The sequence below is a fragment of the Bos mutus genome, chromosome 15 (assembly GCF_027580195.1).
Source record: "Bos mutus isolate GX-2022 chromosome 15, NWIPB_WYAK_1.1, whole genome shotgun sequence".
Lineage (NCBI taxonomy): Eukaryota > Metazoa > Chordata > Mammalia > Artiodactyla > Bovidae > Bos > Bos mutus.
The window spans coordinates 32693624-32720424 of NC_091631.1; the positions used below are offsets into that span (position 1 = coordinate 32693624).

At 35.3% G+C, this 26801-nt stretch overlaps 1 pseudogene; it reads left to right on the forward strand.

Annotated features, from left to right (window-relative positions):
* Nucleotides 1-1211: 1211 nt before the first annotated feature.
* On the forward strand, nt 1212-10472 carry LOC102283954 (putative olfactory receptor 56B2; annotated as a pseudogene).
* Nucleotides 10473-26801: the final 16329 nt, after the last annotated feature.

The following is a 26801-nucleotide window of genomic DNA, read 5'->3' on the forward strand; positions in this document are numbered from 1 at the left end:
TTGAGTTTACTCACTTGCTCTTTGTCTGGACTTTTGGATCAAATATTTTCTTTATATCACTAATTTGTCTTCTCTTTTGATAGAGGTTATAAAGGTAAAAATAGAAAAAACTTCTTTGGATATATGCTTTAGACATGATATTTTATCATGAAGTTCTTTAAATATTAGTAATTTTTATAAATTTTTTTCTCAAAAGTTAGTTGCATTATATTTTAGACTCTCCTGTAATTCTTCTTTTGTTATTAAGTTTCACCTTTATTATAGTTAGATAATATATTTTATTGGGAAGGTTTTTTGAGGATTCAGACATTATTTGGAACCCGAATACATTTACTTGTAAATTACACATTTATGACACATCTTCCGATCTTGTTAATAGATGTATGTTTTCTCTTTGCTTGCTGTGGGATTTCATATCTGTTCACTGTTTATACTTGCTAATCATGTTATTCATGGCTTTTTTTAATTTGAATCTTTCAAGTCTAAGTTCTAAATTCTGTAAAAGTTTCTCCAATTACTATATCATTAAAATCATTATTTCTTTAAGCATTTTTAATTATATGTTTTTCTCTCCAACTAACATGTAGGGCTTCCCTGGTGACTCAGTTGGTAAAAGAATCTGCCTGTAGTGTAGGAGGCCACTTGCAACGTAGGAGCCCTGGGTTTAATTCCTGGATCGGGAAGATCACCTGAAGAAGAAAATGGCAATCCATTCCAGAATTCTTGCTTGGGAAATACCATGGATGGAGGAGCCTGGTGGGCTACAGTCCATGGGGTAGCAAGAGTCAGACATGTCTGACTCTTTGCTCGGACAAAGTGTGAGCAAAATGTAATGAGTGTTCCTCAGAGCAGAAAATGTTTCCTTCTTGTTCAGAGTAACTACTGGGTCAGTTTATGTAGGAATTTGGAATAGGCCTCAAAATAGGATTATGTTTGATTAATAGTGATTCTGATCTAGTCTTGGCATTGTCCTTTGTAGAGATAAGATGAATGGAAAATGATAAGCACATGAATTCCAAGTTCAGTTCTACCACATACTGAGTGACGTCAGGCTTTGCTGATTTGTGTATGTTTGTGTAGGGCTGGTTGGGGTAGGACTGAGGTGAATGATTGAACTCTTCTTGAAGACTATTCCTAGAGTTACCCAGAGAGAAACAAGCTACTCTGCAGCCTATCAGAGAGTTAGGGTACACTCTTTTTCTCATTACTCAATGGAGATCAGACAATCTGAGTTCGTGCAACATGGTGCAAGAATGTCAAGTCTGTTTTCAGGTAGTTTCTCATTTACTTATACTGAGAGCTCACCAAGCCAATTACTTTTGGATGCTCTTCTTCCATTTAAAATTGGACCAGTTCTAGAGAGACAAATTGAGAGAGAATCCTCTGCAATTTCTGTATATATAAAACTTAAAGTACATATGCAAGGAGGAAGAGATATCACATTCCACTTTTCCTTCAAAATTTTTTTTTCCAAAAGGCTTTCTATAAAGACAAAGCTATTCTAAAACATAGATATTTCAACACATTTGTGCTTGTTTTAATAAAAGTGCATCAAACTCAAATTAGGAAGTTAGCTAAATGGCAAGACATTAATACTTATCCCTAATTACCACATTCACCTGGATTTGACTATGTCAGTCTGACTTAGCGTTTACAACTCCAGGAATTGGTTTTCTTTCCATTACAGTAGGCCCCTTGAGTTTATCTCCATCTGTCTTTTTTTTTTTTTTTGCTTTTTTTTTTTTTTTTTTAATTTTATTTTATTTTTAAACTTTACATAATTGTATTAGTTTTGCCAAATATCAAAATGAATCCATCACAGGTATACATGTGTTCCCCATCCTGAACCCATCTGTCTTAAAATCTAGAATCCATCTGCATTAGTTGTAAGCCAGTTGCTAGTATACTGAAATTTGACTATACCTGATACAAGTTGAGTACAATACTTCCTACTTAAGATGAGTCAAGTACAGTACCCCCACTGTAAGCACATTGTTGGGGCCAGAGCCAGTCTTTTCATCTTTTGCAGCAATTTGGGGTTGTCTTGTAGAAGGATTCATTTGTGATGGGAGTATCTGTGTAATAATCCTTCAGTGTCGCTATAGAAATTATGAAGTGCACTCTGTGTGAAATTAACCTAAATGTTGAAATATGTTATTGACCTTGACATATCAAAATATTAGAATTTTCCATAATCACTATGTCCTGATATATAAAAAAATTATGGTAAAGTATATTAATACCAATATTCTTTAGAGTCATATCCGCTGTTTTCTTAATTTTATTACTTTTTATCTGTAAAATTTTTCATGAAATTTTCCAAGCCCACATTTTAGCTGGCTATATCTGAAGTCATCATGCTCCAAGTCCACTGAGTTTCTGTGGATAATCACGCACTTTTTTTTTCTTACCTTTTTGACTTCTATGAAATATCATGGTATCAGACCTTATGGGTACTGTCTTGACTGAAGAAACAGATATTTAGGACCCCATTTAAACTGACTATATAAATATTTCATTGTTATTCTGCCTTACAAGTACTGTAACTAAGGATTTTAATATAATTTAATTCTTCTCCCAACCCCTGTAGCTAGAAATGAATATTATTTTATAGATTAGAACAGAGGATCCTAGAGGCTTAATCAAATTTTCCATTCATAGGACCACATAGAGCTACATTTTCATCCAAAATATTTGAATTTTTGCTGAACTGAAAGAATAACACATTCAAGTGTATAATTGAAAGGACATAATTTCTCCTACTCTCCAGGCAAGATGGAATATTAATATTTAACACATATCAGTGGATAAATAAACATAATCCAGTTTTCCAAACCATTTTTCATGTTTAAAAAGCTTTGTCCTCTCCCTCTCCAACAGAGTCCGTAAGACTGTTCTATACATGGCATTGAAACATGTAAAATATCATGTAAGAAACGAGTTGCCAGTCCAGGTTCGATGCACGATACTGGATGCTTGGGGCTAGTGCAATGGGATGACCCAGAGGGATGGTATGGGGAGGGAGGAGGGAGGAGGGTTCAGGATGAGGAACACATGTATACCTGTGGCGGATTCATTTTGATATTTGGCAAAACTAATACAATTATGTAAAGTTTAAAAATAAAATAAAATTTAAAAATAAATAAATAAATAAAAAGCTTTGTCCTAAAATTTTTTGGTATTTTTCTAGGTCATTACATTTTCTAAGCTGCAAGCTGGGAGTGTGTGCGTATGTTCTTACAAATCCATTACTTTTAGATCTCAATTATATTGAATAGGAATTGAGATGATGGGCACCCCATGGAATTCTCCAGGCCAGAATACTGGAATGGGTAGTCTTCTCCAGGGACCTTCCCAATCCAAGGATCGAACCAAGGTCCCCTGCATTGCAGGTGGATTTCTTACCAGCTGAGCCACAAGGGAAGCCCAAGAATACTTGGAGTGAGTTGCCTATCCATCTCCAGCAGATCTTCTTGATCCAGGAATTGAACCAGAATCTCTTGCATTACAGGCAGATTCTTGACCAAATGAGTTATCAGGAGGCCTTGTTCCTTAAATAGGTAATTTTAAATTTTGCTGTATAATGAATATTACAAAAGTTCCCTTTTTGCCTGGTTTAAATTTAATTTTTAAGAATAAATAGATAAAATCAAACATCTCACTGATATATCTTGCCATATTGATTTTTCCTTTAAAATTTAAAAAGTTTTTTAATATACTTTATATTTTAGAGAAATTTAGTTCACAGAAAAATTTAGCAGAAAGCAGTTTCTCAAAAATTTTAAAATAAATTTACCATATAATCCAGCAATTCCACCTTTGACTATATATCCAAAATAATTGAAAACAAGGTCTTGAATACATATTTGTACACCTGTGTTTATAGCAGCATTATTCACAATAGCTAAAGCATGGAAGAATGCCCTGTCCAGCAATCAATAAATGGATAATAGAAATGTGTTACACACAAAATAAAACACACACACACACACACACACGATGGAATGTTATTTATCTTTAAAAAGGGAGGGAATTCTGTAATGTGCTACACAAAGGATAAAACTTGAGGATATAATACCAGTAAGAAAAAGACAAATGCTCTGTGATTCCATTCTGATATTTTGAAGGGTCAAAATCATAAAGATAAAAAAATGTAATGATAGTTTCTAGGGGATTTGAGGAGGAGAGAATGTAGAGTTATTATTTGATAGTACAGGATTTCAGTTTTACAAGATGGAAAGAGTCAGGAGATGAATGATGGTAATGGTTATAGAAGGGAAATATGTCTATCGGCACTGAACTGTACCCTTAAAAATAGTTAAGATAATAAATCTTGTTTTATGCCTATTTGGGGCTGCTCTGGTGGCTCAGATGGTAAAGATTCTGCCTGCAATGCAACCCCTGGAAAATGCCCTGAGAAGGGAATGTCTACTCACTCCAGTTTTCTTGCCTGGGAAACCCATGGACAAAGGAGCTGCAGTCCCAGGGGTTGCAAAGGGTCGGACTCAAGAGTAGGACATGACTGATCAACTAACACTTTCACGTCTGTGTTTATTTTACCCCCTCCCCCAAAAAATGAGTGGAAGACATAAAAATATCCAATATACCTTTTACACCCTACATACATTTTCCCTAAATTTTTTTAATGTAATGAATTACAACTAATAAAATATTTTTGTTAGTTATAAAATAAGTTTTTAAAATATTACAACTTTAAAATATTTTACAAACCTAAATGTTCAATCTTGAGTCATAAAATGATTCATTTCATTGTACAGCATTATAAAATAATTTTTACATGCCATGTCCCAATTTTTTATCTTTGTTTTCAATTGAATACTTTCTTAGTATTTTATGACTCTCTTTAATAAAATCTTTCATTCTTTAGATTTCTTGTTAAATTTTTAAAAATTCCAGTAGTTTATCATTTTATTTTTATTCTGTTTTCTCTCTTTATATTTAAGTTTGTTGCTATTGTTTAGTCACCAAGTCGTGTCTGACTCTTTTGTGACTCCATGGACTGTAGCCCGCCAGGCTCCTATATCTATGGGATATCCCAGGCAAGAATTTTGGAGTGAGTTGCCATATAATTTTCAGGGGAATCTTCCTGATTCGGGATGAAACCCGCATCTCCTGTATTGGTAGGCGATTCTTTACCACAGAGCCACCAAGGAAGCCCATACTGAAGATAGTTATTTGAATTCCTGTATGAAGTAATTATTCTAAAGCATAAACATTTTTGTTTGTAATATACTCTTTTAGGTTATAGATGCATGAGATATCAATTTAACTATATCTCTCAAGTTTTGTTTCTCATCGTTTTACTATTCATTACCTTTTGTGATTTTCATTATTATTTACATTTGATCCATTTATTATTTCATATTGTTACTAAAGCTTTTTCATATATATGCATTTATAATATTTTGTCTCTTTGATATCGATGTTTTTTTTAAGTTTTGATTTGTGATCTTTATTATGTTAATTCTTGTTTTTTCAAATCAGATGGTTTTTCATATTTTTATTGAAGTATAGTTGATTTACAATGTCTGTTAGCTTCAGGTGTACAGCAAACTGAATCAGTTACATATATATAAAAGTGTTGGCGCACAGTGGCGTCTGACTCTTTGAGACCCCATGGATTGGGGCCTACCAGGCTCCTCTGTGCATGGAATTTTACAGGCAAGAATACTGGAGTAGTTTGCCATTCCTCCTCCAGGCGATCTTCCCAACCCAGGTATCAAAACTACATCTTTCCTGAGTCTCCTGCATTGTCAGGTGGGTTCTTTACCATTAGCCCCACATGGGACAATTCTATATATATATATATATATATTCTTTTTCAGATTTTTTTCCCATATAGGTTATTAGAGATTATTGAGTAGAGTTCTCTGTGCTATAAATAGGTACTTGTTAGTTGTCTGTTTTATATATAGTGCAGTACTGTGCTTAGTCGTTCAGTCATGTCCAACTCTGCGACGCTATGGACTGTAGCCCACCAGGCTCCCAAGTGTGTGCGGAATCTACAGGCAAGAATACTGGAGTGGGTTACCGTGTCCTCTTCCAGAGGATCCTCGCAACCCAGGGATCGAACCCTGGTCTCCCACATTGCAGGAAGATTTTTACCATCTGAGCCACCAGGGAAGCCCAAAAATACTGGAGTGGGTATATCCTTTCTCTGGGATATCTTCCTGACCAAGGAATTGAACCAGGGTCTCCTGCATTGCAGGCAGATTCTTTACCAGCTGAGCCACCAGGGAAGCCCTTTATATATAATAATATGTGTATTTTAATTCCAATCTCTCCATTTATCCTTCCCCCACATTCCTCCTTTGCTGCTAAGTCGCTTCAGTCATGTCCGACTCTTAGCGACCCCATGGACTGCAGCCCACCAGGCTTCTCCGTCCATTTGATTTTCCAGGCAAGAGTACTGGGTGGGGTGCCATTGCCTTCTCCTTTTCCCTTTAATACCTATAAAGCTTGATTTCAAGATCTTTGAGTCGGTCTGTCTTGTAAATATATAATTCATTCTTTTTACTTCTCACTTATAATCAGAGCATGGCTTACTTTTATGCTTAAAATGCTCTGTAATCTCATATTTTTGTGTAGGTTTATACATAAATTTTTTAGTACAAAATTGCTGTTAGTGCTGTCAAATCTATATCATTGCCATTTTAGGATTACCCATTCATTTTAAGAAATAGTATTTTTAAATTTTTACCTTAATTTTGACTTTTTAATTCTCTACTTGTATTTCTTTCAGGTTAAAGTTATGTGTTTAGATTCAGGCAAGGCACAAATACTATATTGTTTTGTTGAACCATTCCTCTCATCATTGTGTAATTATCATTTTAACTGAAAATTATTTTCTCTAAAGTATCCAATGTTGATATCACTAGTTTTATTTAAGTTTATTTAAGTTTTATTTAAGTTTTATTTAGTTTTATTTAAGTAAGAATTTTTTCATTCTATATATTTGTTTTCAAACTTTGTATTTTAAGTGATTTTTAAAATAAATGCTAAATAACTTTTTAAAATTTAACCTCAGAAAGCCTATTTTAATCAACAAGCATACTCCACAGCAATTATTGTGTTTAGAGATATGTGTGAGTTGTCTTTTTCATGTTTTTTTCTAATATTCATGGTTTCATTTTTACTTCATTTGGCTCTGATAAAATAGTATTATTTCTTCTAACCCTTTATTGTTTGACATGATTATTTCTGCCCCCCCACCCTACTATTGTTCCTTTACATATTTAACATACTCATCTGTCAATGGCTCTAACCTCCTCATCAATAATACAAAAAATCATGAACATGTAACCTGTATAACCCTCCTTCAATATTTATTAACATAACTAATATATACTGAGTGCCTGTTCAGTGCCAGTCTCTCAGAATAAACCAGTAATATAAATGGCAAATACATCATGCCTTGGTTTCTTCAGGAGATATATATACTAACTTAATGATCTAGGCTTTAACACGTCTTTTTTTCCTTCTTTAGACAATAAAACGGGCTTTCTAATTGCTCATTTTAGTAAAGTAAAAGCTATTCGTTGCTCTAAGTTGGTGAAGCAATCTCACTATTAAGAACCCATATATCATGCTTAAGATCATTTTTCTGTTCAGATTTGGGTGTTAAAATGCGGATTGAAGTCACTGTAACAATTGCCTATAGAGTATCTCTCTAGATTACTATGGGATCTTGACAGTTTTAGAAAGATGTATTAAATTTATCCCTTCATTTCAAACTCAAATATTTTTAATTTGATGTTTTAGAATATTTGGCAAAATACTGTTTGCTGTATTTCATTAAGATAAAAATTTATAGTTCCATCTTCTTCATTAATTTCCAGAGTCTGTTATGTTTTGAATAGAATAGAATGCTATTATTTGGGTTAAGCTAAATATACCCACAAAGTTTACATCAATACTGTTCCTCTGTTTAAACTATAACTCTCAACAAAATTTTAAAAATATTCTGTACTTATATCTTTAATATATGAAATTCTGAAAGGAAAGTAAATAATAATTAACACATCTGGTATAAATACATATAAACAGTATCGTTTCCATTTTACAATAAAAAACACTAACAAATACCATATGTAGGAAGGGTATTAGATATAGAGTTACTTGATTTTAGCAGAACTTCTGAAAAATATTTACCTCAAACTCACCAGTTTGGTTAGTTTCTTTTATGTTTTTTTATCTGCTTTAATAGTTATAATGTGAATGTCTACAGTACTCTAAGAAGCAAATAGATGTTGGAATAGGGAAAAATTACTCAAAAGAAGAGACAACTGGGCTTAAACATACTGAGATTTCCAAGCCATTTTTCTCTCTTTCATTGTTGCTTGGTTTTACACAGATTGTTAACATTTTAGACATCATTTTTTCTTGCTATAAAACAGATATGCTACGTGAACTCATATATTTTAATTCAAATTAATGACATTTCTGAGTACTTTATTTTTTTAGAGTAGAAAAATCATTTTATTTATTTATTTTATTTTTATATAAATTTATTTATTTTAATTGGAGGCTAATTACTTTACAATATTGTATTGGTTTTGCCATACATCAACATGAATCCACCATGGGTGTACACGTGTTCCCCATCTTGAACCCCCCCCTCCTCCTCCCTCCCCATACCATCCCTCTGGGTTGTCCCAGTGCACCAGCCCCAAGCATCCTGTATCCAGCATTGAACCTGGACTGGCGATTCATTTCTTATATGATATTATAAATGTTTCAATGCCATTCTCCCAAATCATCCCACCCTCTCCCTCTCCCACAAAGTCCAAAAGACTGTTCTATACATCTGTGTCTCTTTTGCTGTCTCGCATACAGGGTTATCACTACCATCTTTCTAAATTCCATAAATATGTGTTAATATACTGTATTGGTGTTTTTCTTTCTGGCTTAATTCACTCTGTATAATAGGCTCCAGTTTCACCCACCTCATTAGAACTGATGCAAAGGTATTCATTCTCTAATCCTTGAAAAGTAGGTTTTTTAATTTATTAAATATAGACTAATATTTTATCTTAAATGACTACATGCATAAAATCCACTACTCTGAGACTATTTATTTGGTCTCTACAGAAAACAACCCATTAGCAAAGTCAGTCAAGAAATAGACTAATTTCAGAGGACTTTCATCTTGTCCAACTTCCATGACTTACAAGACTGAAGATCATGACAAGGTCCTGATTTCCTTTAATGTTCTACTCCTCTGCTATGAGAGGTGGAAAAATATGACTTGCCTATATATATCATTTTTCTGATCATTAGCCAAGTTGACAATAAAGAATGTGTTACCACAGTTCCTGTTTGTCCAAGAAATGTTAGTGCTACAATGAGAATAATAAAGATAATAAATTCTCCTTTGATGTTCTTTGATATTATGATATCTTTGATATTATGAACCTGGATAATGCCTTTTCAAATATTGTCAGTCAGAGAAATTATTAAGAAAATAACTCTCTACTTCTTCACTTAGTGAAGTCTCAGGATCTCAGCAACTCCAACAGCCCAAAGTTCCAGGTCTCTGAGTTCATTCTTTTGGGATTCCCAGGCAATCACAGCTGGCAACACTGGCTATCCCTGCCCCTGGCTCTGCTCTACCTCTTAGCTCTCAGCGCCAACATCCTTATCTTGATCATTATCAATAAGGAGGCAACATTGCACCAGCCTAGGTATTATGTCCTGGGCATCCTGGCTGTAGTAGACATGGGTCTGGCTACCACCATCATGCCCAAGATTTTGGCAATCTTGTGGTTTAACCAAAAAGCCATCAGTTTCCCTCAGTGCTTTATACAGATGTATGCTATACACTGTTTTGTGGCCATGGAATCAGGCATCTTTGTTTGCATGGCTATAGATAGATATGTAGCCATTTGTCGACCACTATGCTATCCATCGATAATTACTGGCTCCTTTGTGGTCAAAGCAACTCTGTTCATGGTGCTCAGAAATAGCCTGACTACTATCCCAATTCCTGTGTTTGCAGCTCAGAGACAGTACTGCTCAAAGAACCAGATTGAGCACTGTCTTTGCTCAAATCTTGGAGTCACTAGCCTATCTTGTGATGATGACAAGACAGTCAAGAGTATCTACCTGCTACTTCTGGCATGGACACTCATGGGAAGTGATTTGGGTTTGATTATTTTATCATATGCCTTGATACTTCAATCTGTTTTGAAGTTGAACTCAGCAGAAGCTGCATCCAAGGCCTTAAGTACCTGCACTTCCCACCTCATCCTAATTCTTTTCTTCTACACAGTCATTATTGTCATTTCTATCACCCACAGTGCAGCAATGACAGTTCCCCTCATCCCAGTTCTACTCAATGTACTCCATAATGTTATTCCTCCTGCCCTCAATCCCATGGTCTATGCACTCAAGAACAGGAGCTCAGACAGGGCTTATATAAACTTCTTAAACTGGACTTCAAAGACAACTAACTTGGAGAGGATGCACATCTTTCAAATTTTCCTACATCTGTGTTCATTACATTCTTAAGGACTGCAGATGACAGAAGTTCTGAGGAATACAAACCATTTTTAATTAATATAAGGAATCACACGCAATTAATGAAATTTCAAAAAAAAGGGGTGAAACTAATACTTTATCATGTTTGTCAAGAAAGACCTTCATCCAAAAGAAAAAAAAAAGAACAATAGCACAATTATGCAGACTGAATCAAGGAAGCCAGGGTGAGACAAATGGAATATACATTTCATTTTTGTATCTCGCTGCCCTGGCTAGAAATTCTGGACAATGTTGTATAGGGATGGTTAGGGTAGATATCTGACAATGTTTTTCTTTTTAATGAGAGTGTCTAACTCATGGACAGGGAGGCCTGGCATGCTGCGATTCATGGGGGTCGCAAAGAGTCGGACACGACAGAGCGACTGAACTGAACTGAACTGAACGCATGTACATTTCATGCAATTACTAATAGAGTACAACTTATTCTAGATATTTGCATCTTTGCTTTCTAATGTGTCTTCTATTCTTTAAATGGAAAACAGACTCAATAGACGTTTCTATAAAGATGTGCAACATCCAACACACATATGAAAAGATGCTGAGCATCACTGAATTCAAATCAAAACCACAAGATACCACTATATACAATAAAATGGCTGTATTTTTTAATTTAACAGAGATTGGCAATTTTCTGGAAACATTAAACTTCTTATATATACTAGAGGGTATGTAAAAATCACATTGAGGTGTGAGAAACTGTTAGACAATAACACAAAGTTTGAAACACAATTACCATATGACAGAAATTAAACTCCTAAGTATATAAGCAGAATAACTTAATACAAGAGTAGCAACAACATTTATACACAAATGTTCATAGCATCATTATTAGTGAAAAATTGGAAAGAATTCAAATATCCATCATTTCTTTAATGGATAAACAAAGTGAAGCATACCCATAATAAGGATTATTATTCATTCATGAAAGGATGAAGTACAGATGTATGCCCTTTCACAGATGAACTTTGCAAACACTATGCTAATTTTAAAAAAGCAAACACTAAAGACCACTGCAATATGATTTCAGTTCCATCAAATCAATTACTGGCATAGATAATCCAGTGAATCAAAAAACATACTAGATGTTGGAAGGATCGGAGGAATAGATCAATAGGTAGTGACTGATTAATGGTTATGGAGTTTTCTTTTGATGCAATTGAAATGTCCTGAAATCAGATATTGGTGATGGTTGCACAACATTTTAAAAGTACTAAAAGTGGGAGGAGGAGCTAAGATGGTGGAGGAGTGGGACAGGGGGAGAACACTTTCTCCCCACAAATTCATCAAAAGAACATTTAAACACCAAGTAAATTCCACAAAACAACTTCTGAAAGCCGGCAGAGGACATCAGGCACCCAGAAAAGCAACCCAAGTCTTGAAAGGAGGTAGGGAAAAATATAAAGACAAAAAAGGGACAAAAGAGGGAGGGATGGAGTTCTGTCCCTGGAAGGAGTCTAAAAAGAGAGAAGTTTCCAAACACCAGGAAACCTTCTCACTGCGAATCTGTGCCGAGCTTTGGACGCACAGGGGGCAACATAACAGGGAGGAAAAATAAATAATTAAAACCCGTACATTTGCAGGCCCTATGGTAACTCCCCAGCGGAGATGCAGCGCAGATGCCTGCATCCGCCATTAGCAAGCGGGGCTGGGCAGGAGGTGCGGCGCTGGGCTGCATCGCAAGAATCTGGCCTGAATACCCCGAGCACTATCTGAGTGAAATAATTTGGGCTAGCAAACCAGACTGTGGGATATCTACCACGTGAAAAGCCAGCCTAACCTATGACACCACCAGGCCCTCGCACGGAATAAAGGACTGAACAGAGATAGCCGGCGGCAGACCATCCCCCTCCGGTGATAGGCAGCCAGAGCCGGAAGGGGACAATCGCAGCCCCAGAGAGACATTATCTATAAAACTGTAAGCAGGCTTCTTTGCTAACTAAAACTTCTTGGGGGTCTGGACGGTCAACATCTGCCTGAGAAGGTGTGCCGGTGCACAACTAGATAACCGAGCGGCGGGGAGGCAATAAGTCGCAGCAATCGCGCGCGCAAAACACCTCATCACCTGAGCTGCTCGGATCTGGGAAGGGCACAAAACGCAGGCCCAACTGAGAGTCTGCGCCTCTGAGGACTACCCGAGTGCCTGAACCTGAGCAGCTTGGACCTGGGAAGTACAGGCAGCCCAGGGCGGGCCGCGGATGGTTCGTGGCGGAGCAACCTAGAGCCTGAGCAGCGTGGGCAGAGAGGCTACACGCCCGTGAACTGGGGGCAGACCCAGTGTGGCTGAGGCACTGCGAGCACACGCCAGTGTTATTTGTTTGCAGCATCCCTCCCTACCTCCCCTCAGTGCAACTGAACAAGTGAGCCTATAAAAAAAAAAAAAATTTAAGTCCTCTATTATTCCTTTAATTTGCACTTTTATAACCACTTTGAAAAAAAAAAAAAAAAAAAAACCCTATTTTTTTTTAAAAGCAAATTTCATATATATTTTTTAAATAATTTTTTGACTTTTTTTTTTTCCTTCTTTTCTTTAACATTGTATTTTTGAAATTCCAAACTCTACTCTAGATTTTTAATTTTAGCTTTTTAGTATTTGTTATCAATTTTGTACCTATAGTTTTTTTTTTTTTTTGGTTTTGTTTTTATATAATTTCTGTGACCCTTTTTATTTTTTTCTTTTTCTTTTTCTCTGTTTCTTTCTCTTCTTCTTTTAAATAACATTGTATATCTGAAATTCCAAACTATTCTAGATTTTTAATTTATGCTTTTTGGTATTTGTTATCACTTTTGTACCTGTATTTTTTTTATATATATAATATATGTGACCTTGTTCTTGTTTGTTTTTTTTCTCTCTCTTTTTCTTTTCTTCTTCTTTTTAACATTGTATTTTGAAATTCCAAACTCTACTCTAGATTTTTAACTTTTGCTTTTTGGTATTAGTTATCAATTTTGTACCTATATTTTCTGTATAATTTTGTGACCTTGTTTGTTTTTGTTTGTTCGTTTTTTCTCTTTCTTTTCCTTCTTCTTTTCTTTAACATCGTATTTTTGAAATTCCAAACTCTACTCTAGATTTTAAATTTTGCTTTTATGTATTTGTTACCAATTTTGTACCTTTAAGAACCCAATCTTCAGGACCCATTTTTCACTAGGGAGCGAGATTACCGGCTTAACTGCTCCCTCTCCCTTTGACTCTCCTTTTTCTCCACTAGGTCGCTTGTGTCTCCTCCCTAACCCCTCTCTACTCTACCCAACTCTGTGAATTTCTGTGTGTTCCAGACGGTGGAGAACACTTAGGGAACTGATTACTGGCTGGATCTGTCTCCCTCCTTTTCATTCCCCCATTTATCCTCCTGGCCACCTCTGCCACCTTCTTCCTTCTTCTCTTCTCTGTATAACTCTGTGAACAACTCTGAGCGGTCCAGTTGTGGAGTGCACATAAGGAAGAGATTACTGAATAGCCCACTCTCTCCTCTATTGACTCCACCTCATCTCATTCGGGTCACCTCTAACTCCCTCCTCACTCTTCTCTTCTTCATATAATGCTGTAAACCTCTCTGGGTGAAACAAGTTTCAGGGCAAGACATACCAAGCAAATTCTCCAGCAGCAAGGAACACAGCCCTGAGCTCCAAGATACAGGCAGCCCAAAGTAACCCCAAAACCATAGACATCCCATAAGTCATTACTGGACATTTCATTGCACTCCAGAGAGAAGAAATACAGCTCCACTCACCAGAACACCGACACACGCTTCCCTAACCAAGAAACCTTGACAAGCCACCTGTACAAACCCACACACAGCGAGGAAACGCATACAATAAAGAGAACTCCACAAACTGAAAGAATACAGAAAGGACACCCCAAACTCAGCAATTTAAACAAGATGAAGAGACAGAGGAATACCCAGCAGACAAAGGAACAGGATAAAAGCCCACCAAACCAAACAAAAGAGGAAGAGATAGGGAATCTACCTGATAAAGAATTCTGAATAATGATAGTGAAATTGATCCAAAATCTTGAAATCAAAATGGAATCACAGATAAATAGCTTGAGACAAAGATTGAGAAGATGCAAGAAAGGTTTAACAAGGACCTAGAAGAAATAAAAAGAGAGTCAATATAAAATGAATAATGCAATAAATGAAATTAAAAACACTCTGGAGGCAACAAATAGTAGAAGAATAACAGAGGCAGAAGATAGGATTAGTGAATTAGAAGATAGAATGGTAGAAATAAATGAATCAGAGAGGATAAAAGAAAAACGAATTAAAAGAAATGAGGACAATCTCAGAGATCTCCAGGACAATATTAAACGCTACAACATTGAATCATAGGGGTTCCAGAAGAAGAAGACAAAAGAGAAGACCATGAGAAAATACTTGAGGAGATAATAGTTGAAAACTTCCCTAAAATGGGGAAGGAAATAATCACCCAAGTCCAAGAAACCCAGAGAGTCCCAAACAGGATAAACCCAAGGAGAAACACCCCAAGACACATATTAATCAAATTAACAAAGATCAAACACAAAGAACAAATATTAAAAGCAGCAAGGGAAAAACAACAAATAACACACACAGGAATTCCCATTAGGATAACAGCTGATCTTTCAATAGAAATTCTTCAAGCCAGGAGGAATGGCAAGACATACTTAAAGTGATGAAAGAAAATAACCTACAGCCCAGATTATTGTACCCAGCAAGGATCTCATTCAAATATGAAGGAGAAATCAAAAGCTTCTCAGACAAGCAAAAGCTGAGAGAATTCAGCACCACCAAACCAGCTCTCCAAGAAATACTAAAGGATTTTCTCTAGACAGGAAACACAAAAACAGTGTATAAGCTCGAACCCAAAACAATAAAGTAAATGGCAACGGGATCATACTTATCAGTAATTACCTTAAATGTAAATGGGTTGAATGCCCCAAACAAAAAGACAAAGACTGGCTGAATGGATACAAAAACAAGACCCCTACATATGTTGTCTACAAGAGACCCACCTCAAAACAGGGGACACATACAGACTGAAAGTGAAGGGCTGGAAAAAGATTTTCCATGCAAATAGGGACCAAAAGAAAGCAGGAGTAGCAATACTTATATCAGATAAAATAGACTTTAAAACAAAGGCTGTGAAAAGAGACAAAGATGGTCACTACCTAATGATCAAAGGATCAGTCCAAGAAGAAGATATAACAATTATAAATATATATGCACCCAACACGGGAGTGCCACAATATGTAAGACAAATGCTAACAAATATGAAAGGAGAAATTAACAATAACACAATAATAGTGGGAGACTTTAATACCCCACTCACACCTATGGATAGATCAACTAAACAGAAAATTAACAAGGAAACACAAACGTTAAACGATACAATAGACCAGTTAGACCTAATTGATATCTGCAGGACATTTCATCCCAAAACAATGAATTTCACCTTTTTCTCAAGCGCACATGGAACCTTCTCCAGGATAGATCACATCCTGGGCCATAAAGCTAGCCTTGGTAAATTCAAAAAATAGAAATCATTCCAAGCATCTTTTCTGACCACAATGCAGTAAGATTAGATCTCAATTACAGGAGAAAAACTATTAAAAATTCCAACATATGGAGGCTGAACAACACGCTGCTGAATAACCAACGAATCACAGAAGAAATCAAAAAGAAATCAAAGAAATCAAAATTTGCATAGAAACTAATGAAAATGAAAACACAACAACTCAAAACCTGTGGGACAGTCCTAAGGGGTCCTAAGCAGTCCTAAGGGGAAAGTTCATAGCAATACAGGCATACCTAAAGAAACAAGAAAAAGTCCAATAAATAACCTAACTCTACACCTAAAGCAACTAGAAAAGGAAGAAATGAAGAGCCCCAGGGTTAGTAGAAGGAAAGAAATCTTAAAAATTAGGGCAGAAATAAATGCAAAAGAAACAAAAGAGACCATAGCAAAAATCAACAAATCCAAAAGCTGGTTCTTTGAAAGGATAAATAAAATTGACAAACCATTAGCCAGACTCATCAAGACACAAAGGGAGAAAAATCAAATCAACAAAATTAGAAATGAAAATGGGAGATCACAACAGACAACACAAAAATACAAAGGATCATACGAGACTACTATCAACAATTATATGCCAATAAAATGGACGAAGTGGAAGAAATGGACAAATTCTTAGAAAAGTACAACTTTCCAAAACTCGACCAGGAAGAAATAGAAAATCTTAACAGACCCATCACAAGCACGGAAATTGAAACTGTAATCAAAAATCTTCCAGCAAACAAAAGCCCCGGTCCAGACGGCTTCACAGCTGAATTCTACCAAAAATTTAGAGAAGAGCTAACACCTATCCTGCTCAAACTCTTCCAGAAAATTGCAGAGGAAGGTAAACTTCCAAACTCATTCTATGAGGCCACCATCACCCTCATACCAAAACCTGACAAAGATGCCACACACACAAAAAAGAAAACTACAGGCCAATATCACTGATGAACATAGATGCAAAAATCCTTAACAAAATTCTAGCAATCAGAATCCAACAATACATTAAAAGATCATACACCATGACCAAGTGGGCTTTATCCCAGGGATGCAAGGATTCTTAAATATCCACAAATCAATCAATGTTATACACCACATTAACAAATTGAAAACAAAAACCATATGATTATCTCAATAGATGCAGAGAAAGCCTTTGACAAAATTCAACATGCATTTATGATAAGAACTCTCCAGAAAGCAGGAATAGAAGGAACATACCTCAACATAATAAAAGCTATATATGACAAAGCAAACATTATCCTCAATGGTGAAAAATTGAAAGCATTTCCTCTAAAGTCAGGAACAAGAAAAGGGTGCCCACTTTCACCATTACTATTCAACATACTTTTGGAAGTTTTGGCCACAGCAATCAGAGCAGAAAAAGAAATAAAAGGAATCCAAATTGGAAAAGAAGAAGTAAAACTCTCACTGTTTGCAGATGACAGGATCCTCTACATAGAGAACCCTAAAGACTCCACCAGAAAATTACTAGAACTAATCAATGATTATAGTAAAGTTGCAGGATATAAAATCAACACACAGAAATCCCTTGCATTCCTATACACTAATAATGAGAAAACTGAAAGAGAAATTAAGGAAACAATTCCATTCACCATTGCAACGGAAAGAATAAAATACTTAGGAATATATCTACCTAAAGAAACTAAAGACCTATATATAGAAAACTATAAAACACTGGTGAAAGAAATCAAAGAGGACACTAACAGATGGCAAAATATACCATGTTCATGGATTGGAAGAATCAATATAGTGAAAATGAGTATACTACCCAAAGCAATTTATAGATTCAATGCAATCCCTATCAAGCTACCAACGGTATTCTTTACAGAGCTAGAACAAATAATTTCACAATTTGTATGGAAATACAAAAAACCTCGAATAGCCAAAGCGATCTTGAGAAGGAAGAATGGAACTGGAGGAATCAGCCTACCTGACTTCAGGCTCTACTACAAAGCCACAGTTATCAAGACAGTATGGTACTGGCACAAAGACAGAAATATTAATCAACGGAACAAAATAGAAAGCCCAGAGATAAATCCACGCACATATGGACACCTTATCTTTGACAAAGGAGGCAAGAATATACAATGGATTAAAGACAATCTCTTTAACAAGTGGTGCTGGGAAAACTGGTCAACCACTTGTAAAAAGAATGAAACTAGAACACTTTCTAACACCTTACACAAAAATAAACTCAAAATGGATTAAAGATCTCAACGTAAGACCAGAAACTATAAAACTCCTAGAGGAGAACATAGGCAAAACACTCTCCGACATACATCACAGCAGGATCCTCTATGACCCACCTCCCAGAATATTGGAAATAAAAGCAAAAATAAACAAATGGGACCTAATTAAACTTAAAAGCTTCTGCACAACAAAGGAAACTATTAGCAAGGTGAAAAGACAGCCTTCAGAATGGGAGAAAATAATAGCAAATGAAGCAACTGACAAACAACTAATCTCAAAAATATACAAGCAACTCCTACAGCTCAACTCCAGAAAAATAAATGATCCAATCAAAAAATGGGCCAAAGAACTAAATAGACATTTCTCCAAAGAAGACATACAGATGGCTAACAAACACATGAAAAGATGCTCAACATCACTCATTATCAGAGAAATGCAAATCAAAACCACTATGAGGTACCATTTCACACCAGTCAGAATGGCTGTGATCCAAAGTCTACAAGCAATAAATGCTGGAAAGGGTGTGGAGAAAAGGGAACCCTCTTACACTGTTGGTGGGAATGCAAACTAGTACAGCCACTATGGAGAACAGTGTGGAGATTCCTTAAAAAACTGGAAATAGAACTGCCTTATGAGCCAGCAATCCCACTGCTGGGCATACACACTGAGGAAACCAGAAGGGAAAGAGACACGTGTACCCCAATGTTCATCGAAGCACTGTTTATAATAGCCAGGATATGGAAGCAACCTAGATGCCCATCAGCAGATGAATGGATAAGAAAGCTATGGTACATATACACAATGGAGTATTACTCAGCCATTAAAAAGAATACATTTGAATCAGTTCTAATGAGATGGATGAAATTGGAACCTATTATACAGAGTGAAGTAAGCCAGAAAGAAAAACACCAATACAGTATACTAACGCATATATATGGAATTTAGAAAGATGGTAACAATAACCCCTGTGTAAGAGATAGCAAAAAGAGACACTGATGTACAGATCAGTCTTATGGACTCTGTGGGAGAGGGAGAGGGTGGGGAGATTTGGGAGAATAGCATTGAAACATGTATAATATCATGTATGAAACGAGTCACCAGTCCAGGTTTGATGCACGATACTGGATGCTTGGGGCTGGTGCACTGGGACGACCCAGAGGGAGGGTAGGGGAGGGAGGTGGGAAGAGGGTTCAGGATGGGGAATGTGGTTATACCTGTGGTGGGTTCATTTCGATATTTGGCAAAACTAATACAATATTGTAAATTTTAAAAATAAAATTAAATTAAAAAAATAAATAAATAAAATGCAAAAACAAAAAAAAAGGTACTAAAAGTCACTTAATATTACATTTCAGAGGTTTAAATGATAGCCATTTATGGCTTGTGTATTCCACTTCAATAAAAAATGATAAAGTGTAACAAAATCTGTGTTGAAATTTTTCTCTTGTTTCTGTCTCTCTATATATACACACAATTAAATTGTTAATTAAATTGTGTAAATACATATGATGCACTTTTATTTAATCATAAAATTACTGAATAATCATTATTTAAATTAATTATCATATTTGTAAATTAAAATAGAAGACTTTATGTTTCAATATCATTTTATCCAAACATTGTCTCAACCTATATAGTAAATGCATATTAAGAAATGAGGAGAGAATGAATATAGGTATACATGTATAACTGAGTTCCTTCACTGTCCACCTGAAACTACCACAACATTGTTAATCACCTATACCCCAAAACAAAATGTTTTTGATGTTAAAAAAATTAAAAAGAAATATATCAGAAGTTGCCTGTATGTTATATAATTTGACTGTGAATGAGTGTCAATAAAACCTTCTGAAACATCATTAGTGCTTTTAACTTCTGTCCTACACATCCTTACAAAAAAAAAACCACTTCAATAAATATTAAAGTATCTAATATTCATTAAAGCTAAATTGTGTTCATTCTCACTCCCCATATATAAGGCTCGTATGCCAGCACGTAGATATAAATACATACAGATAAATTTATTCTCTAATTTGTGTGTCACTTTATAAACAGTAAGAATGGAAAGCTTTCACTTCTTTTCCTTCTCCAATAGGTGTTAGCTTAAATCCAATGCCAGCACCTGTATCACAAGTGCATGTATTCCATTGGGATACATAATACATTTTAAGATATATTTAGTTCAAAGGTACAAATATCAAGAGATTTAGTAGCTGAGGACTGTGAAAGTACATATAGTGTAGAATCATGACGTTTTTTTACTTATATCCTGAACACCTGGACCAGATTGCATTCAGCTCACTGTTTTGCTTCAGAAACTAAGGTATCAAAGCACATGCAAAAGCAGGAATAGAAACAGGGTTTTGTTTAATATGTAGGAAGAAAACACATGGAGACAATTTTTGGATGTACATTAATTGATTATTAACTTCACTGACTGAAGGTTTTATTCCATCTACCTATTAGAAGGCAGAAGTAAAGATTGGATTTAAATGGAAAATGTTTATTTCTCCAATTCACAGATTGCAATATAGTGTAATTTTCCATGATTATTTTTCAAAGTAAATAGGAATCCACATCTGTAGTTGTAAATATCAGCCGGAATCACCCTCATGACCAGAGCAATGGGACTACAGCAGGAGAATAGCTCTTGAGCATGATCACAACGCTTGCCATTCACCTACCTCCCATTGCTCCCCAGAAAAGAATCTCGCTCACTTACTTTATTTCTAGAGATACATATTTGTGACTGCATTTAATCCGTTTTAGACAGGGAAACCTACTTAGAGGAATAAACTTCATGATCGAAAAAGAACATGGGATGTAAAACTGAGGACTGATTAGTGAGGAAGCAAACATTTTCTGTGGAATTTAGAAATGGGAATAGTCAACAGGTGACAATAATTGTACTTATAAATAAGTAGCCATGTTCTTGTGTTGATGTAAAAATTTCAATACACTCTAACAGAATAGTATGAGCCCATTTTCCTTGTAGAAAAATTAAGCTATAATGTATTGAAATCATTTTATATTTGTTTTGGGAAAAAACCTAACATAATTATGGTCAGTACTACAATATTTGGTGTAAGTTGGGATCTTTAACTGAGTGTTTTTGCAAATGGGACCTATACTTCTCTTGTAACAATAATCCAGTGTCAATAATCAACACTAGAACTATCAAAAGGAAATATGGATGAAAAGATAGATATTTAGCTCATATTAGGAGCTATATCCCTAGGAGTAGAGCAGAATGAACTCAGTTATGTTTACTATTCTTGCTTTGTGGGTATCTATGATTTCGCTACTTACTTCTTTTGCTTGGACATACATAGTTAAGAGTTGACTATTAACAATATTGTAAAGCAATTTTCCTCCAATTAAAGGAAAAGAGTTGACTATTCAAATATATTGAGAGGAAGAAATGAGTAACAATACTATTTTTTCAACAACTATTAAAATCTGTATACACTAGTCAAATAGGTATCAATAATACATTTCAGTCTATTCTATTCGATAATAATCAGTTATAATGTGTGAAAATATATGTGTAACTGCATGTGTATATATATATATATATATATGAATTGTTACAGTTTTGTTCGTTAATGACAATTTTCAAAGAAATGTGGAAAATATAATTGTATACAAACATTAGGAGCAAATTTACAAACCTGACAAGAAATAAATCTGATAACAATTTTGTTATGTAAGGAAACCCATTCTTATACACTCATATGATTCTTTGTCAAAAATGCTAATTGCAAGGCCTTTGTTGCTTCGAGATTATTAGTTTCAGTCAAAATCAGTGTTGCTAGATAGGAATGCTGCTGCTGCTGCTAAGTCGCTTCAGTCGTGTCTGACTCTGTGCGACCCTACGGACAGCAGCCCACCAGGCTCCTTTGTCCACTGGATTCTCTAGGCAAGAATACTGGAGTGGGTTGGCATTTCCTTCTCCAAGGCATGCATGCATGCTAAGTCGCTTCAGTCGTGTCCGACTCTGTGCAACCCTACGGACAGCACCCCACCAGGCTCCTCGGTCCACAGGATTCTCCAGGCAAGAACCCTGGAGTGGGCTGCCATTTCCTTCTCCAAATAGGAATGAGGTTCAATTAATGTTATGATTGCATTAAGTGAGTTCCCCACCTTTAATATTTGCATTGTATGGGGACTTCCTGGTGGCTCAGACAGTAAAGAATCTGCTTGCAGTGCAGGAGACCCAGGTTTGATTTCTGGGTGGGGAAGATCCCCCTGAGAAGGGCATGGCAACCTACTCCAGTATTCTTGCCTGAGAATCCCATGGACAGAGGAGTCTGTCCGGCTACAGTCCGTGGGGTCACAAAGAGTCAGACACGACTGAGAGACTAACACCTTAACTCACTTGCCACCTTTAAATTTTCTACCATGTACTAATAAAGTGAACAAGATAATTTCAATTTATTCTTTTATTTTGTTTGTGGACAGCAATATGAAACAGAGAAATTTAGCAACTTGATACAATGAGGTTAAACTGCTACATGTAAAGTATCTCATCTATTGTTTCATGAAGGTGATCTTGGTCCACTATTTATTGAGTTGGCCAAAAAGTTGGTTCAGGTAGTGAATATATTATTCAATACAGCTCTGGATGAAAATGAAAAATGTGTCTTTTATTTTTACTGAAAACCAAATGAATTCTTTGGCCAACTCAATACTAGTTTGCATTTCTATTTTGTGTTTTGTAATATTTCTTCCTTAACTTGTGGGTATGTTTTTAGTGTATTTGTGTAATTTTTGTTTAATTAGTATAAATTTTGTTTCCAAAAATTTTGTGCATTTTCAGTTTATTATTTTCTTTGCACTCTCCTTATGATTCATATATACATATACATTTTATTGCATAAATATTTTCATATAACCAAGGGCTTCCCAGGTGGCACTAGTGGTAAAGAACCTGCCTGCCACTGCAGGAGACCTGAGATGCAGTTCTGATCCCTGAGTCAGAAAGATCTGGAGAAAAGGGCTCGGCAACACACTCCAGTATTCCTACATGGAGAATCCCATGGACAGAGGAAGCACAGTTCACAGGGTCGCAGAGTTGACATGACTGAAGCAACTTGGCTTGTATGCATGCAATGTAAAGTGCCACCAATTTGTAGTACTGTTTTACCAACGGAACTTTATTTCTAAATCCAAATATCTGTTTTGACTGGTGCCTTATTTGTTACCTTCTTTTTGAAATTCTTTTGTTATCTATTTTGTAATGAAGAATGTTTTTAGATTTAAGTGTTCTCTTGTCTTATGAAGTAGAATTTATACTTCTGTTTCTTCCTTTTATACTTTGAAAAAATAATATTTAAATACATGTTTAAATACTTAGAATGTCCTTGAAACATGTGTATTATCATATGTGAAATGGATCCCCAGTCCAGATTCTATGCATGATACAGGGTGCTCTGGGGCTCGTGTGCTGGGATGACCCAGAAGGATGGGATGGGGAGGGAGGTGGAGAGGGGTTCAGTATGGGGAACACATGTACACCCATGGTGGATTCATGTCAATGTATGGCAAAACCAATACAATATTGTAAAGTAATTAGCCTCCAAAAAAAAATAAATAAATAAATGTTAAAAAGTAAAAAATAGAAAAAAAAGTAATTATGTTTTCTACTATGTAAGTTTAAATATAATTAAAAATCCTTAAAACCCTGAGATAATTTAAATTAATTACTGATTAATCATTTGGTAACTAGTTTTTTTAATTGAATTCTAAAACATTGATTAATAAAAGTATAATTTTAAGTTCAAATAAATAAATATTTAGAGTGGAGTGAAATAGTTCTTAAAGTTTTAAGAAATTTGAATCATTAGTTCAGGAATCTATTCATTCACTCAAAATTTATTGATATTTAAAGTGTAATGTGTTGCTATACAATGCAAGTGAGTTAGTCACTCAGTCATGTCTGACTCTTTGTGACCCCATAGACTGTAGCCTGACAGGATCCTCTGTCCATGGGATTCTCCAGGCAAGAATACTGGAGTGGGTTGCCATACCCTTCTCCAGGAGATCTTCCCCACCCAGGAATCAAACCTGGGTCTCTTGCACTGCAGGCAGATTCTTTACTGTCTGAGCCACCAGGGAAGTCCCCACACTATGCAAATAAAAATATAAATACAATAAGTTCAAATATTAAGATTTTGCTTAAATTCTGGTGGATCCAAGTTGTGAGTTCTTTTTATATTACTATGATGCTAAAATAGAAAGAGATATTGATCCATTGACAAATATATTCCTAACCTATGATGTCTGCCTCTTTTTATTTACATCATGTTAAGTAGTTTAATGGATGACTCCCTGCCCTTCCGAGATAAAGTTGATATTCCAAAATAAAGTGGTGCTTGAAGTTGCAGTGGTTGTAGGAGGGTACAAAATAAGATAGAAAATTGCAATTAACAAAGCAAAAAATAGCAGTGAACTTGAGAAGAAAGCAGAGCACAGTAACAGATGAAAGAAACTGTTCTAGTCTGCTCTAAGACCATTTTCATTTTCCTCTTTAAATTCTCCAGATATCCTCCAAAATTTTGCTTAGTTTCATTTCTACCTACTCGTATATGACTCAAGAATTTATTATAGCACAAGAAAGGTCTTTGAAGGGCACTCTTATTAAGCAGTTCATACCATGTTACTTTACTATTTCCAAAAAAGTTGCTTTTTTGCAATATCTAAACTGTCCTCTTTTTGTTGTGAATATATAAAGATAAAACAGGGTTGTACGTAGAAAAATTAACAAGTAACAACTTTATATCCCTGATTCATCCACTATTTTAAATAATGCTAACTATACTCTTAGTGTATCGTTGGATTGTACTATAAGTATATATAGTAAAATGATGGACAAAGTTTAATTTAACATATACTATGTTAAATTAATTTATGTTATGTTATTTAACATAGTATAGGTTTAATTAATTTAACATAGGGAAAAAATTTAACATATACTATGGATGCAAATATATCAGATGTGATAAAGTCCAAGGACGAGGCATCATTAAAATTGACAAGGTGAATCTAATTTTTATATTTAACTGTGAGATTGTGTCCCTCTACTAGTCAATATCAAGAACACTAGAAGCCAATCACATATTTCTCTAGGATGCATATTGGTCGATTATTTTCTGGGAAAATGCAAATCCCTCAGGGAAAAAAGCCACTGGGAAATAAGAATGTCAACAGTGCTACAAAGGAGACCTTACAGGAGCACACAAAATAAATCCAACCAATTAATGAGACTACTCATCACCTGGAGTTTCAAATCAGCTTACTAAGGACTTCTTGTGAATTAATCATCAAAGAATACTAATAATGAGAAAATAGAGAAATTAAGGGAACAATTCCATTCACCATTACAACAAAAAGAATAAAATACTTAGGAATATATCTGCCTAAAGAAACTAAAGATCTATATATAGAAAACTATAAAACACTGGTGAAAGGAATCAAAGAGGACACTAATAGATGGAGAAATATACCATGTTCATGGATTGGAAGAATCAATATAGTGAAAATGAATATACTACCCAAAGCAATCTATAAATTCAATAGAATCCCTATCAAGCTACCAACGGTATTTTTCATAGAGCTAGAACAAATAATTTCACAATTTGAATGGAAATACAAAAAAACTCGAATAGGCAAAGCAATCTTGATAAAGAAGAATGGAACTGGAGGAATCAACCTGCCTGACTTCAGGCTATACTACAAAGCCACAGTCATCAAGACAGTATGGTACTGGCACAAAGAAAGAAATATAGATCAGTGGAACAAAATAGAAAGTCCAGAGATAAATCCACACACCTATGGACACCTTATCTTTGACAAAGGAGGCAAGAATGTACAATGGATTAAAGAAATCTCTTTAACAAGTGGTGCTGGGAAAACTGGTCAACCACTTGTAAAAAGAATGAAACTAGAACACTTTCTAACACCATACACAAAAATAAACTCAAAATGGATTAAAGATCTAAATGTAAGACCAGAAACTATAAAACTCCTAGAGGAGAACATAGGCAAAACAGTCTCCGACATAAATCACAGCAGGATCCTCTATGACCCACCTCCCAGAATATTGGAAATAAAAGCAAAAATAAACAAATGGGACCTAATTAAACTTAAAAGCTTCTGCACAGCAATGGAAACTATAAGTAAGGTGAAAAGACAGCCTTCGGAATGGGAGAAAATAATAGCAAATGAAATAACTGACAAACAACTAATCTCAAAAATATACAAGCAACTCCTGAAGCTCAATTCCAGAAAAATAAATGACCCAATCAAACAAGGAGCCAAAGAACTAAATAGATATTTCTCCAAAGAAGACATACAGGTGGCTAACAAACACAAGAAAAGATGCTCAACATCACTCATTATCAGAGAAATGCAAATCAAAACCACAATAAGGTACCATTTCACACCAGTCAGAATAGCTGTGATCCAAACATCTACAAGCAATAAATGCTGAGAGG